We start from the raw sequence: 14,442 nt of genomic DNA on the forward strand, positions 1-14,442 counted from the left end.
ATTATTATAAATGAGATGCTTTTCTTATTCTTGTTCTCTTTATACTGCTTCCAGACTTAAAACTCTGAAATTAATCCATTGCAAGATAATTACAATATACAAGTAAAACTAAAACACCTGTAAATATACCATTTTTAAAGAGTTTTTTCTTATACAAAATGACATTGTACTATTAACTTCCATGCTGTCTTTAATTAGCTATGGAAAAGCTCAGGGGTAAGGTTATGGAATCAGATATGTGGGAGAGTCATAAGGTAAATTTTAGATGAATTAATCCTAGTTATTCTTAGCAAATATTGTTGAAATATTTTCAATGACAACTTAAGCCCAACTGTTTAACACCCCCTCTCATAAATTCCAGTTTTAATGATCAAAACTATATAACTTCAGGGAGGAGGGGGGATGGCGATATACATTGAGAACAGGGATGCTTGCCATCAACAGACTTAAGACTTGAAGGTTGTTATAAACAGTACTAAATTGAGGAAATTCCAGGTTAGCCCTCAATTCAAAACAAGAGAATGAAAAGCCAACCAGAGTAAATCCATACCAGAATTGTAAATACATCAAAGTTCAGAACTACCAATTGGCTCGTCAGCTTGGTGGCAGGACACAAATTTCAACTAATGGGAAGAACAACAGTGATTTTACCGATTGACTGTGGTATTACACTCCCAGCCTTCACTTGACTCTGTTGGTGTATGAAATAAAACAGAGTCATTGCCACAGAGGACTTCTAACTAGCAAAATTATGCAAGTTATTGAAAGGGCAATATCCTTGGGTTGTAACAACAATAACAACAAAACTGCTTACTACAGCAATAAAGTTACCTGCTACAAGGATATCTCAAGCAATAGTTTCTTCCCTAGTTCCCATGGTTAAATGGTAAGTAAACTATAGAAAATATAAAACTTTAATTTCTCTTTGTCTTGGATCAAAAAATTTGAACAGGGATGTGCACAGTCTCTAATAGAATCTGCCTCAGCTCTCACTATGGCAAAAATAGATCTCCATCTATGACAATAAATAAATAAAAGAAAAATAGCCAGATATGAAGAAATAATCAAAAGTTCATAAGAAATTCAAAATTCAAAAGAAAGGAACCAAATGTACTATTCTTAAACAAGCTGCAAGGGATAGAACCAGAATGATCTTATCTAAATAATACTGATTTATTTTTTAAATTTGTATGTGTGAAAAGTGAAAAAATGAAATCAGGAGAGATTACTTTCAGATGAAAAACATTATTATATATAAAATTCAGAAAACGAGGGGGTCAGCTAACAGTCAGTCGAATATTGGAGAAAACTGATTCAATAAATTTCTTATAAAATTTTCCTTAAAATCAGAGGACAAGGAAGAGATAAAGATGATGACTTTGGATAAAAGACATGGAGGTTAGGAGATCCAATATACATATAACAGAAACTCTAGAACAGAAATTGGTTTGAGAAGTCGTTTGAGTCATTTGAGAAGAAGCAATAGTCCAATAAATAATTGGAATAAATTTTCTTGAAGGAAAAGAAAATCAAATCTAATCTCTAAGTGGAGAAAAGTAATGAAATGAAACCCACACCAAGCTATGCTTTGGTGAAAACTTGGAATTCAAAAGACAAGGAAAAATCCCTGGAATCATTCAGGTATCTTTCCTAAATGGGGAAAGCTAACCGAGAACCCTATATACATTAGTGGAGTGTAATTTACTGAAAGATTTCTCTTGGGTCGCAAGGTGGCAAGCTAGCCAGTTTCTCTGTTCATATAGAAGTTTGCTAAGAAGGACTTCTTGTTTAGAACTGCTGTTTTTATAGATAATCCTTCAATTAATCACTCTGTTTTCTGCTCCCCAAACCACAATATCTCTCTACCTGCTGATCCTTAGTTTGGAGATCTTTCTCAGAAGATTGACTTCTACATCTGCTGCAGCCTATCCTTGGAGGATTCCCAACATTTTATTATGAAAAATTACCATAATAGAGAAAAGATGAAAGAATTATACAGTGAACACCTATATATACCATCTAGGTTTAAACTTAATATTTTGCTATTTTTCTTTAGCACATATTTAACCATGTATTCATACCTTTGTTCATCCATTGATTATTTAAAAAGAGGTTGAAAATGTAATAATAAAAGAACAAAAATAAAATAAAAATTAAAATCAAAAAAAATATGAAAACTAAAAATAAGTTGCATCAACCCATGAATGGATAAATGAAATGTGATATATCCATACAATGGAATATGATTTGGCACTAAAAAGAAATGAAGTACTGATTCATGCTACAAAATAGATGAAACTTGAAAACATGCAGAGTAAAAGAAACAAGACAAAAAGGCCACATACTGTATGATTCAGTTTATATGAAATGTCCAGAACAGGCAAATCTGTGGAGACAGCATGTAGCTTAGTTGTTGCCAGGGCTGAGTGGAAAGGAATTGGGAGTGACTGCTCACACATATGGGGTTTCTTTAGGGGATGATGGAAGTGTTCTCATATTGGTGGTGATGGTGGCACAACACTGTGAATGCACCTAAAATCACTGAATTGTACACTTCAATGGTGACTTTTAAGTGAATTTTATCTTCTGTTTCAACTAGAGCTCAGTATTTGTTTATAGTTCATTTTGTTTTTCTTTCATTAGAGAATTTGTAGGTTTGTAAAAAATCATGCACAAAATACAGAGTTCCCATATACCACCTTATTTTTAAACCTTGCATTAGTGTGGTACATTTGTTACAATTCATGAAAGAGCATTTTAATGGTTGTACTATTAACTATAGTCCATCATTTACAATAGGGTTCACTGCGTAGTACAGTCTCTTTTTGTTTTTCCGAGATAAAGTTTAAATACAATGAAATGGAAAATCTTTAGTGTGGGCCATTTGATTTGTTTTGAAAAACACCTGTGTAACCCAAACTCCTTTTAAGATGTACTGCATTACCATCATTCTAGAAAGTTGCCTTATGCCCCTTCCCAGTCAGAGGCAATATCTGTTCTGATTTTTCCACAATAGGATTAATTTTGCCTACTCTAGAACTTTATATAAATGAAATAATACAGTATGTACTCTTTTGTGTAAGGATTCTTTTGTTCAATGTAATGTTTTTGAGATTCATCCATGTTATTGAGCAAATCACTATTTTATTCCTTTCTGTTGCTGAATATTATTCCATTGTATGACTATATCCCAGTTTGTTTATCTGTTTTCCTGTTCATGGACATCTGAACTTTTCCCAGCTTTTGGCTACTGTAGATAAAGCTGCTATGAACATTTTGTCCAATTCTTTTGGTGGACATTTTCTCTTAATTAAATAGCTAGAAGTTAAATTTCTGGGTCATGTAGTAAATACATGTTTAGTTTGAAAACACAACAGACAGTTTTTCCAAAATGGTTAAAACATTTTATACTCCCACCAACAATGTATAAGAATTCTGGTTGATCCATATCTTTACCAATATTTGGAATTGATCCTTTAATCATTATGAGATGTGCTAAATTATCTCTGATAATTTTTCTTGTCTTAAAGCCTACTTTATCTAATGTTAATATAGCCACCCTACCCTTCTTGTGCTTACTGTTTCCACGGTATATAATTTCCCATCATTTTTCTTTTAACCTATCTTTATATTTATTCTCAAATTGCATTCTGTTGAATCTGGACCTTTTATCCATTCTGACAATATTTTTCTTTTTTAAAAATTAGATTCTAGACGTACAGAAAGATCTTGCACAAAATACAGAATTTCCATATACCCACCCCCATTTTAAAATTTTGCATTAATGTGGTACCTTTGTTACAATTGATGAGATAATATATTGTACTTCTAGCCATCACCCATAGTTTACATTAGGGTTCAAGCTGTAGTCCATAGTTTACATTTGGGTTTACTCTTTGTGTTGTACAGTCCTATGATTGTTTTTATTTGTTTTTAAATTTTGGTTCTAACAACATATATATCATCTAAAATGTCCCCCTTTTAACCACTTCCAGATATATAATTCAGTGGCATTAATTACATTCACAACATTGTGTTACCATCATTACTAAGACTTGCCCATCACTCCAAACAGATTCTACACCAAGTAAGAATTAATTCTCATTCCTACTCCCACCCACTCCATTCCTGGCCCTTGGTAACTGTATTCTAGTTTCTAATTCTATGAATTTGCTTATTCTAATTATTTCATATTAGTGAGTCATACAATAATTGTCCTTTTGTGTCTGGCTTTTTTCACATAACATGGAATCTTCAAGTTCATCCATGTTATCACAAGTGTCAGACCTTGGTACCTTTTCATGGCTGAATAATATTCTGTTGTATGTATATACCACATTTGGTTTATCCATCTATTGATAGGCACTTGGGTTACTTCCAATTTATGGCAACTGTGAATAATGCCACTATGAACATCGGTATGCAAATATCTGTTCAAGTCCCTGCTTTCAGTTCTTTGGGGTATATATGTAGAAGTGAAATTGCTGGGTCAAATGGTAATTTTATTCTTAACTTTCTGAGGAATGCCAAACTGTTTTCCACAAAGGCTGCACCGTTTTACATTCTCACCAACAATAAATGAGTGTTCTTATTTCTCCACATCATCTCCAACACCTGTTATTTTTTGTTTTTTTTTAATAGTAATCTTTCTAGTGGGTGTGAAATTGCATCTCTTTGTGGTTTTGATTAACCCTTATCAGATATGTGGTCTCCAAATATTTTCTCCCATTCTGTAGTTTATCTTTTTACTTTCATGATGAAGTTGTTTCATTCACTAAGTTTTCAATTTTGATGAAATGTCATTTATCTCTATTTCCTTTTGTTGATTTTGCTTTTGGTGTAAAGTCTAAGAATCCATTGTCTTACACAAGATCCTGAAGATGATTCTTTATTTTACTCTAGGAGTTTTATACTTTTGGTTCTTATATTTAGGTTTTAATCCACTTTGAGTTAATTTTTGTATATGGTGTGAGGGTCCATGTTCATTTTTTTGCAAATGGATATCCAGTTTTTCTAGCACCATTTGTTGAAGAGACTCTTCTTTCCCAGTTGAGTGGACATGGCACCCTTGTCAAAAATCTATTGGCAGTAGAGGTGAGGGTCTATTTCTGAACTCTCAATTCTATTCCATTGGTCGACAAATATGTCCCTATGCCAGTGCCGTGCTGTTTTGGCCACTGTAGCTTTGTAGTAAATTTTAGAATCAGGAAGAGTGACTTCTCCAAATTTGATCTCATTTTTGAAGATGTTTTTTTGGTTATGCAGGGCCCCTTCCTCTTCCATATAAATTTGATAATTGGCTTTTTCATTTCTGCAAAGAAGGCTGTTGGAATTTTGATTGGGATTGCGTTGATCTCTAAATTGTTTTGGGTAGAATTGATATCTTAACTATGTTTAGTCTTCCAATCCACAAACACAGACTGTCCTTCCATTTATTTAGGTCTTCTTTGATTTCTTTGAGCAATATTTTGTAATTTTCCATGTATGACTCCTTTACATTCTTAAATTTATTCCTAGATATTTGATTCTTTTAGTTGCTATTGTAAATGGAATTTGTTTTCTAATTTTCTTTTCAGATTGTTCATTACTAATGTATAGGAATACTATGGATTTTTGCTGCTTTACCTTGTACCCTGCCACACTGCTGAATTCATTTATTAGCTCTAATAACTTTGTTGTAGATTTTTTTACATATTTTCTGTATTTAGGATCATGTTTTCTTAAAATAGGGAAAGTTCTACTTCTTCCTTTTCAATTAGGACGCCCTTTATTTCTTTTTCTTGCCTAATTTCTCTGGGTAGAATTTCCATACAATGTTGAATAACAGTGGTGACATTGGGTATCTGTATCTTATTCCCGATCTTAAAAAGAAAGCTTTCAGTCTTTCAACACTGAGTATGATCTTATCTGTGGGTTTTTCATATATATTCTTTATTATGTTGAGGAACTTTCTATTCTTAGTTTTCTAAGTGTCAAATGCCTTTTCTGTGTCAACTGATGTGATCATGTGGGTTTTTTCCTTTGTTCTATTAATGTGGTGCATTACATTAATTGATTTTATGTTGAACCATCCTCGCATACCTGGGATAAATCCTATTTGATCATAGTGTATTCTTCTTTTAATATACTGTGTGATGGTTAGGTTCATGTGTCAACTTGGCCAGGTGATAGTACCCAGCTGTCTGGTCAAGCAAACACTGGCCTGACAATTGCTGTGAGGACGTTTGTGGCTGGTTAATAAACCAACAGGCTGGTTTATTAAATCATCAGTCAATTGACTGCAGCTGTGACTGATGACTCACCAAGGGTGTGTCTTCCACAATGAGAGAATGCAATTGGCTGGATTTAATCCAATTAATCAGTTGACGACTTATAAGCGAGACAGTTAGAGGACCTTCACTGCTTCTTTGGCTGCCCAGCAAAGTGTTTCCTGAGGAGTTTGTCGAAGTTGCCGGTTTGTTTCCTGAGGAGTTCATCGAACACACTCATCGAAGATCCCAGTTCATTTCCTGAGGAGTTCATTGAAGTTGCCAGTTCGTTTCCTGAGGAGTTCATCGGACATCCTCCTGGGAGTTGACAGTTTGCTGACTGCTCCACAGAATTTGGACTCATGCATACCCACAGTTGCGTGAGTCACTTTTATAAATTTTATAGCCATGGACACCTCTCATTGATTCTGTTTCCCTAGAGAACCCTAATACATATTGTTAGATTCAGTTTGCTAGTATTTTGTTGAAGATTTTTGCATCTATGTTCATAAGGGATATTGGTTTTTCCAGCAGTATCTTTGGTATCTTTACCGAATAGCAATATCTTTGGTATCTTAGCTGGTTTTGAAATGGTGGTTAGCCTCTTAGAATGAGTTGGGACATGTTCCCTCCACTTCAGTTTTTTGAAACAGTTTGCTCAGTTTTGGTGTTAGTTCTTTTTGGAATGTTTGGTAAAATTCACCAGTGAAGCCATCTGGCCCTGGCTTTACTTTATTGAGAGGTTTCCTTTTCCCACCCCCACGTTGCTATTTTATTTTCCTCTCCTTGGGTGGATTTATTGGAAGGGAATGGGTAAAAGGGAGAAAAGAGAAAGGCAAGGGATGAGAGAAGGTAGTAGAGAAGAGTTCTCAGCTATGTTGAGTGTTGATTCACAACTTGGCCTCCAATCATGATTGGTGTTCCAGAACTTTTCCTCAAACGCCCTTGATTTCTCCCATTTCATGTAATGATGTCTCTCTGTACATACACACTTCAGTAGGTTTTGGTACAAAATGTGATGAGGGCTGGGTTTTCTTCACTCTGTTTCCCTTCATAATTTGACCTTCTTTATTGAGTCCCAGAAAATACACTCGGCCTGATTCTTGCGGATGGTAGTAGTAGTTTTCAAACACAGATTCCTTAAATTTGCTTTCTGGAGTGAAAATATCTGAGCTATAGAGGTAGCCTTCACCATACATGGCCACATAGAGGCCAGCCTTCACCCCTTAGATAGCCACCACACGCAGGCCCACAGGGATTAGATTGAAGAGGTTGTAGTAACAGTTTTCATCCTTCATTCCGTCAATGGTCCCATCTGGGTGCATCTGCAAGAAATATCCCTGCTGACTGAATAACCTTGTTACAATTCCTTTCAGCTGGGGTTCACTTAGGCTGTTGCTGGACCTCAGGCTCCTTTCACAGAGACACTATAGTTTATGCACTCTTTTCTTTAGAGAAAGCTCAAGAATCCTCCTGGAGAAGTGCATGTTTGGAGTTTGTCATCTCCCCGCCCCACCTCCACAAATTATTCCAACCAAAAGGTGGCCTGTCTTCAGAAGCCATCCCAAGTCCATTGTGCATGTGTCCCAGGTATTGAGAGGTTTTTGATTACTGATTCAATCTCTTTACTTGCTGTTGGTCTGTTGAGATTTATTTTTCTTGAGTCATTGTAGTTTGTGTGTTTCTAGGAGTTTGTCCATTCTTCCTCTCACTCTTCCCTGGATGCTCCACAGTGTTCTACTAGATTCTGGACTTTCAAAATTTTTAGTACAGACAATTTCTGCCAGTTCAATAATTATTCTGGTAGAGGGACTGATTCCTGGAACTTCCTACTCTGCCATCTTCCTACAATCTCCAATCTTTGCCTTTTTTTTTTTTTTTTAATCATCATTTTATTGACATATATTCACATACCACGCAGTCATACAAAACAAATTGTACTTTCGATTGTTTACAGTACCATTACATAGTTGTAGATTCATCACCTAAATCAATCCCTGACCCCTTCATTAGCACACACACAAAAATAACAAGAATAATAATTAGAGTGAAAAAGAGCAATTGAAGTAAAAAAGAACACTGGGTACCTTTGTCTGTTTGTTTGCTTCCCCTACTTTTCTACACATCCATCCATAAACTAGACAAAGTGGAGTTTGGTCCTTATGGCATTCCCAATCCCACTGTCACCCCTCATAAGCTACATTTTTATACAACTGTCTACGAGATTCATGGGTTCTGGGTTGTAGTTTAATAGTTTCAGGTATCCACCACCAGCTACCCCAATTCTTTAGAACCTAAAAAAGGTTGTCTAAAGTGTGCGTAAGAGTGCCCACCAGAGTGATCTCTCGGCTCGTTTTGGAATCTCTCTGCCACTGAAGCTTATTTCATTTCCTTTCACATCCCCCTTTTGGTCAAGAAGATGTTCTCCATCCCACGATGCCGGGTCTACATTCCTCCCCGGGAGTCATATTCCACGTTGCCAGGGAGATTCACTTCCCTGGGTGTCTGATCCCACGTAGGGGGGAGGGCAGTGATTTCACCTTTCAAGTTGGCTTAGCCAGAGAGAGAGGGCCACATCTGAGCAACAAAGAGGCACTCAGGAGGAGACTCTTAGGCACAAATACAGGGAGGCCTAGCCTCTCCTTTGCAGCAACCGTCTTCCCAAGGGTAAAACTTATGGTAGAGGGCTCAACCCATCAAACCACCAGTCCCCTATGTCTGTGGTCATGTTAGCAACCATGGAGGTGGGGTAGGCGAATACCCCTGCATTCTCCACAGGCTCCTCAAGGGGGCACTACATCTTTTTTTTTTTTTTTTTTCCTTGTTTGTCTTTTTTCTTTTTTTTTTTTTTTTTTAACTTTCCCTTCTTTTTTAAATCAACTGTATGAAAAAAAAAGTTAAAAAGAAAACAAACATACAATAAAAGAACATTTCAAAGAGACCATAACAAGGGAGTAAGAAAAAGACAACTAACCTAAGATAACTGCTTAACTTCCAACATGTTCCTACTTTACCCCAAGAAAGTTACATAATATAGCAACATTTCAGTGAACTTGTCCTACTACATCCATCAGAAATTAACAGACCATAGTCATTTCTGGGCATCCCCAGAACGTTAAATAGCTTATCTGTTCTTCTTGGATTATTGTTCCCCCTTCCTTAATTGCTCTCTACTGCTAGTTCCCCTACATTCTACATTATAAACCATTTGTTTTACATTTTTCAAAGTTCACATTAGTGGTAGCATATAATATTTCTCTTTTTGTGCCTGGCTTATTTCGCTCAGCATTATGTCTTCAAGGTTCATCCATGTTGTCATATATTTCACCAGATCGTTCCTTCTTACTGCCGCGTAGTATTCCATCGTGTGTATATACCACATTTTATTTATCCACTCATCTGTTGAAGGACATTTGGGTTGTTTCCATCTCTTGGCAATTGTGAATAATGCTGCTATGAACATTGGCGTGCAGATATCTGTTCGTGTCACTGCTTTCCGATCTTCCGGGTATATACCGAGAAGTGCAATCGCTGGATCGAATGGTAGCTCTATATCTAGTTTTCTAAGGAACTGCCAGACTGACTTCCAGAGCGGCTGAACCATTATACAGTCCCACCAACAATGAATAAGAGTTCCAATTTCTCCACATCCCCTCCAGCATTTGTAGTTTCCTGTTTGTTTAATGGCAGCCATTCTAACCGGTGTTAGATGGTATCTCATTGTGGTCTTAATTTGCATCTCTCTAATAGCTAGTGAAGCTGAACATTTTTTCATGTGTTTCTTGGCCATTTGTATTTCCTCTTCAGAGAACTGTCTTTTCATATCTTTTGCCCATTTTATAATTGGGCTGTCTGTACTATTGTCATTGAGTTGTAGGATTTCTTTGTATATGCAAGATATCAGTCTTTTGTCAGATACATGGTTTCCAAAAATTTTTTCCCATTGAGTTGGCTGCCTCTTTACCTTTTTGAGAAATTCCTTTCAGGTGCAGAAACTTCTAAGCTTGAGGAGTTCCCATTTATCTATTTTCTCTTTTGTTGCTTGTGCTTTGGGTGTAAAGTCTAGGAAGTGGCCTCCTAATACAAGGTCTTGAAGATGTTTTCCTACATTATCTTCTAGGAGTTTTATGGTACTTTCTTTTATATTGAGATCTTTGGTCCATTTTGAGTTAATTTTTGTGTAGGGGGTGAGGTAGGGGTCCTCTTTCATTCTTTTGGATATGGATATCCAACTCTCCCAGCCCCATTTGTTGAAAAGACCATTATGGCTCAGTTCGGTGACTTTGGGGGCCTTATCAAAGATCAGTCGGCCATAGATCTGAGGGTCTGTCTCTGAATTCTCAATTCGATTCCATTGATCTATATGTCTATCTTTGTGCCAGTACCATGCTGTTTTGGCAACTGTGGCTTTATAATAAGCTTCAAAGTCAGGGAGTGTAAGTCCTCCCACTTGGTTTTTCTTTTTTAGAGTGTCTTTAGCAATTCGAGGCATCTTCCCTTTCCAAATAAATTTGATAACTAGCTTTTCCAAGTCTGCAAAGTAGGTTGTTGGAATTTTGATTGGGATTGCATTGAATCTGTAGATGAGTTTGGGTAGAATTGACATCTTAATGACATTTAGCCTTCCTATCCATGAACATGGAATATTTTTCCATCTTTTAAGGTCCCCTTCTATTTCTTTTAGTAGAGTTATGTAGTTTTCTTTGTATAGGTCTTTTACATCTTTGGTTAAGTTTATTCCTAGGTACTTGATTTTTTTAGTTGCTATTGAAAATGGTATCTTTTTCTTGAGTGTCTCTTCAGTTTGTTCATTTCTAGCATATAGAAACATTACTGACTTATGTGCATTAATCTTGTATCCCGCTACTTTGCTAAATTTGTTTATTAGCTCTAGTAGGTGTATCGTTGATTTCTCAGGGTTTTCTAGATATAAGATCATATCATCTGCAAACAATGACAGTTTTACTTCTTCTTTTCCAATTTGGATGCCTTTTATTTCTTTGTCTTGCCGGATTGCCCTGGCTAGCACTTCCAGCACAATGTTGAATAACAGTGGTGACAGCGGGCATCCTTGTCTTGTTCCTGATCTTAGAGGGAAGGCTTTCAGTCTCTCACCATTGAGTACTATGCTGGCTGTGGGTTTTTCATATATGCTCTTTATCATGTTGAGGAAGTTTCCTTCAATTCCTACCTTTTGAAGTGTTTTTATCAAAAAGGGATGTTGGATTTTGTCACATGCTTTTTCGGCATCTATTGAGATGATCAATTGATTTTTCCCTTTCGAGTTTTTAATGTGTTGTAATACATTGATTGTTTTTCTTATGTTGAACCATCCTTGCATGCCTGGAATGAACCCCACTTGGTCATGGTGTATGATTTTTTTAATGTGTCTTTGGATTCGATTTGCAAGTATTTTGTTGAGGATTTTTGCATCTATATTCATTAGGGAGATTGGCCGGTAGTTTTCCTTTTTTGTAGCATCTTTGCCTGGTTTTGGTATTAGATTGATGTTAGCTTCATAAAATGAGTTAGGTAGTGTTCCATTTTTTTCAATGTTTTGAAAGAGTTTGAGTAAGATTGGTGTCAGTTCTTTCTGGAAAGTTTGGTAGAATTCCCCTGTGAAGCCATCTGGCCCTGGGCATTTATTTGTGGGAAGATTTTTGATGACTGATTGGATCTCTTTGCTTGTGATGGGTTGGTTGAGGTCTTCTATTTCTTCTCTGGTCAGTCTAGGTTGTTCATATGTTTCCAGGAAATTGTCCATTTCTTCTACATTATCCAGTTTGTTGCCATACAGTTGTTCATAATATCCTCTTATAATTTTTTTAATTTCTTCAGGATCTGCAGGTATGTCACCTTTTTCATTAATTATTTTGTTTATATGGGTCTTCTCTCTTTTTGATTTTGTCAGTCTAGCTAGGGGCTTGTCAATCTTGTTGATCTTCTCAAAGAACCAACTTTTGGTGATATTTATCCTTTCTATTGTTTTTTTGTTCTCTATGTCATTTATTTCTGCTTTAATCCTTGTTATTTCTTTTCTTGTACTTGGTTTAGGATTGGTTTGCTGTTCATTTTCTAGCTTCTTCAGTTGATCCATTAGTTCTTTGATTTTGGCTCTTTCTTCCTTTTTAATATATGCGTTTAGTGCTATAAATTTCCCCCTCAGCACTGCTTTTGCTGCATCCCATAGGTTTTGGTATGTTGTGTTCTCATTTTCATTCGTCTCTATATATTTAGCAATTTCTCTTGCTATTTCTTCTTTAACCCACTGATTGTTTAGGAGTGTGTTGTTTAACCTCCAGGTATTTGTGAATTTTCTAAGTCTCTGATGGTTATTGACTTCTAATTGTATTCCATTGTGGTCAGAGAATGTGCTTTGAATAATTTCAATCTTTTTAAATTTATTGAGGCTTGTTTTATGTCCCAGCATATGATCTATTCTGGAGAAAGTTCCGTGAGCACTAGAAAAGTATGTGTATCCTGGTGATTTGGGATGTAATGTCCTGTAGATTTCTGTTAAATCTAATTCATTTATCAGATTGTTTAGGTTTTCAATTTCCTTATTGGTCTTCTGTCTGGTTGATCTATCTATAGGAGAGAGTGATGTGTTGAAGTCTCCCACAATTATTGTGGAAACATCAATTGCTTCCTTTAGTTTTGCCAATGTTTCTCTCATGTATTTTGTGGCACCTTGATTGGGTGCATAGACATTTACGATTGTTATTTCTTCTTGCTGAATTGCCCCTTTTATTAGTATGTAGTGGCCTTCTTTGTCTCTCAAAACATCCCTGCATTTGAAGTCTATTTTATCTGAGATTAATATTGCTACACCTGCTTTCTTTTGGCTGTAGCTTGCATGAAATATTTTTTTCCATCCTTTCACTTTCAGTTTCTTTGTGTCCCTGTGTCTAAGATGAGTCTCTTGTATGCAACATATTGATGGCTCATTTTTTTTGATCCATTCTGCGAATCTATATCTTTTAATTGGGGAGTTTAATCCATTTACATTCAACGTTAAAACCGTGAAGGCATTTCTTGAATCGGCCATCTTATCCTTTGGATTATGTTTGCCATATTTTTCCCTCTCTCTATTAATATCCTTTATTGTACCCATACCGAATCTCTTTAGTACTGAACCTTTCTCCAAGTCTCTCTGTCCTGTCTTTGTTTCTCTGTCTGTAGGGCTCCCTTTAGTATCTCCAGTAGGGCAGGTCTCTTGTTAGCAAATTCTCTCAGCATTTGTTTGTCTGTGAAAAATTTAAGCTCTCCCTCAAATTTGAAGGAGAGCTTTGCTGGATAAAGTATTCTTGGCTGGAAATTCCTCTCACTCAGAATTTTAAATATATCGTGCCACTGCCTTCTTGCCTCCATGGTGGCTGCTGAGTAGTCACTACTTAGTCTTATGCTGTTTCCTTTGTATGTGATGAATTGCTTTTCTCTTGCTGCTTTCAGAACTTGCTCCTTCTCTTCTATGTTTGACAGTGTGATCAGTATATGTCTCGGAGTGGGTTTTTTTGGATTTATTCTATTTGGAGTTCGCTGAGCATTTATGATTTGTGTATTTATGTTGTTTAGAAGATTTGGGAAGTTTTCCCCAACAATTTCTTTGAATACTCTTCCTAGACCTTTACCCTTTTCTTCCCCTTCTGGGACACCAATGAGTCTTATATTCGGACGTTTCATATTATCTATCATATCCCTGAGGTCCATTTCGAGTTTTTCAATTTTTTTCCCCATTCTTTCTTTTATGCTTTCATTTTCCATTCTGTCATCTTCCAGGTCACTGATTCATTGTTCAACTTCCTCTAGTCTTGTACTATGAGTGTCCAGAATCTTTTTAATTTGGTCAACAGTTTCTTTAATTTCCATAAGATCATCCATTTTTTTATTTAGTCTTGCAATGTCTTCTTTATGCTCTTCTAGGGTCTTCTTGATTTCCTTCATATCCCGTACTATGGTCTCATTGTTCATCTTTAGTTCTTTGAGTAGCTGCTCTAGGTGCTGTGTCTCTTCTGGTCTTTTGATTTGGGTGCTTGGGCTTGGGTTATCCATATCGTCTGGTTTTTTCATATGCTTTATAATTTTCTGTTGTTTTGGCCTCGTGGCATTTGCTGAACTTGATAGTGTTCTTTTAGGGTTTGTAGACCAGTTGAAGTCCTTATCTCTAATTTATCAGATCTACAGCTTCGTGGAG

General features: G+C 36.2%; 1 protein-coding gene and 1 pseudogene across 1 annotated transcript in view; one reads left to right on the forward strand and one right to left on the reverse strand.

Moving 5' to 3' along the window:
- Positions 1 to 14,442, forward strand: part of SHOC1 (shortage in chiasmata 1) — a 115,581-nt gene that overhangs the window by 28,722 nt on the left and 72,417 nt on the right. The gene's annotated exons all lie outside the window — the stretch shown is intronic.
- Positions 7,122 to 7,735, reverse strand: LOC119505095 (annotated as a pseudogene).

This window comes from Choloepus didactylus, chromosome 10, assembly GCF_015220235.1.
Source record: "Choloepus didactylus isolate mChoDid1 chromosome 10, mChoDid1.pri, whole genome shotgun sequence".
In the NCBI taxonomy this organism is placed as follows: Eukaryota; Metazoa; Chordata; class Mammalia; order Pilosa; family Megalonychidae; genus Choloepus; species Choloepus didactylus.